The following is a 2,791-nucleotide window of genomic DNA, read 5'->3' as shown; positions in this document are numbered from 1 at the left end:
TGACCGTGGGTCTAAATGAGCGCTTTTTGTATTTAAAGGCGCAGTGTTCACTTGATGCTGCCCCTAGCTCATAAGCACTTAGCGGAACACATTTATCTTTTAGTTGTTTTTTATCATTGTCTTTACAGTATATTTACTTTATTCATATACACACAAGCCTATTTGGCTTTGTTTGTACAACACCTATTGAATTAAAGTAAACGGTTAGCCGACAGTTTGGTAGGCTAATACACTATTTAATATGAAGAAAAACGATTAATATATGGCTTATGTGCTTCAGTGGTTCAGCTGAGCTTAACCTATGATTCTTATTTGCAATTAACAGGTTACCATAACCATATTTTCCTGCTTTTTACATCATCATTGTGTTCCCTAATTTGTTATATCCGGTGACATTCAGGTGGCACGCATTTCACACAGTAGACGGTGTCAATGCAGGGTGCTCTGTCCGTTCCCCCACCTTTCTACGTTGCTCTGTCCTGTCTTCAAAACACTTTAATGTAACAAAGAAAATTGGGCAGTCAAAGCAAGAATTCGATTTTTACATCAAAACGATATTTCTCAGAATGAGTGATACATTAGAAACTGCCTTTGGGGTCAATTCTGACAGTTGAAACAATCATGGCAATATTAAAAACATGAGCGCTAGATGCAGATAGGAATGTCTCTGAATCTCAGGTTGTTGGCTCAAGTCATCCTGTTCCACTTTTCGCATCAGAGGAAGCCTGCCTATCCTCTTATGATAAAAAGGACGCATGAGTGGGAAAAGTTTGGTATAACCGCTGCCTTGGCTACAGTAGCTTCTTCCAAAACATACAGGAACTTTCCCTTAATTCCCTCGCTCAGCAAAATGACCAAAGGCTAAATTTATACAGCAGTAGAATATTATTCCTTTGTCTGTTGAGCTTTATCTAAAAAAAGCAATCATATGACTTCAGTCTGACTCACGGCAGGAGCTGGATGCATTCCCGGATTTTTGCCACTGGTTGTAAAAGTGGCGCTGTCAAGCCAAAAATTGTGTACTATGTCACTATGTGCTGATCATAGACTGTATATATAATGGACGACGCCCTTTCGCTCTTTTCCATTGGTGAAAAATGAAGCCACCAGTGTCCTGATACGGCGCTGACATCTTGGACTTGCGTCTGCGCAGATAGCGATCTTGGGACCAGTTCTGCGCAGTAGTTATGCGCAGTAGCGAGAAGGAAGTAAAGCCCTAAAGCCGCGAAATCAACGGCCCCACCCCTGTGCCCCGCCCTCACTCTCCCTCGCAGAATGCGCATACCGTAATCAATCGCAAGTCCAAGTACAGTACAACCTTTGCTTGTTAAACTTAGACGATATGTTATAGCCTAACTTACATCATGTTTAACCTTAATTTAGAATAGGCATAATACAAAAATAATTGGTAACTTCTAGCTAACGATCACCTGCTAGCTATTAACATGGCTATTAACGAGGCTTGTTGTCTTTTAGCTAACGTTAGCTAGCCCATTACATGTATTTACTAATTAAATAGCTTATAAATTTAACTTACCGAAAAAAATTCAAAGATCGATTGGAAATGCCAGATCGGTTAGCACAATGTACTGCAGAACAACCCATTATGTCCGTGTGAAATTATAGAAATTTAGAGATTAAATGTAAAGTTCCAATCTCCTCAGTCCTCCGAAGATTCAGTGGCTCCTCGGCTCAGATAGCTGTCAATCACAGCTGTGAATCACGACGTTACACCACCGTTTTTAGAGCATTACATAACTAACTAAAAACAAACTTATTTTAAAAACAAACTCTTGAATTTACATTAGGGTGATACAAACTACAGTAAATGACAGAAACCAGCTTCGGAAAAAATATATTTGAAGGGTAATTTAATTGTTTAGTTGGTCTCGCGTCCCATTGAATAACATGGGGAGGGCGGGATTTATGACCTATACTGGGACCACTCACCAGGGGGCGATCGAGACGTTTTGGCTTCACTTTTCAGGGCTTGTGCGGCACGCTTGGTGCTGATATATGCCCCATGTCATCAAAATCACCCACTTAGAATTTCATGGCTAACTAAGGATAGTAACTATATTTTCAGATTGTGCAGATATAAAGAAAACATTACACAGCCAGCTCAAAATGGGAGGTTTAAAATGTTTATTTTCAAAAGTCCCAGACTGCACCTTTAACATGTAGCCTACAATGATAAACTTTACTATACTTAATTCACTGCCCTAATTTGAAATTGTCATTTAAATTTAGCAAACAAAATGCTACAGATAAATAGATTGCTAGCTATTTCAAATGTCTTGTTACTGTATATTTAAAATAGCTGTATGATTAACGTCTGTGTTCAAACATGTTAGGTTGAGATATCCTTGTACAAGGAAACTCCAAACCAGATGCAGCTTTGGATTTCTGACTAGCCACCTCTCTTGGCCAGCTAGTAAACAAAGAAGCATATTGGATAGTAGCTAACTAAGTTAAAACATTAGCTACACATATATACTTTGAAAGGTTAGAATAAGCTACAATGGCTAACTTAAATTTAGCCAATTGACTACATTATGCTTTTTATGGGATAGGCATAGTTTTTTGACAGTCACTAGCCAAACCTTATTGCTAGTCCACTTAGTTAATGTCAGTAAGAAAAAAATAAACATATCTAAACATCCAGACGTCCCTGAATGTCAATGTGGCAGTTTCATGTGCTTTATCAGACCACAGACTTAACATATTTTTTATTATATTGAAAGCAAATCCACCAATTGGAGGCTTTTTACCAAGCATATTGTAAAGCATC

This window comes from Esox lucius, chromosome 20 (assembly GCF_011004845.1).
Source record: "Esox lucius isolate fEsoLuc1 chromosome 20, fEsoLuc1.pri, whole genome shotgun sequence".
NCBI classification, from domain to species: domain Eukaryota; kingdom Metazoa; phylum Chordata; class Actinopteri; order Esociformes; family Esocidae; genus Esox; species Esox lucius.
The sequence above is the reverse complement of the archived record's forward strand: the minus strand, read 5'-3'. Positions refer to the sequence as shown.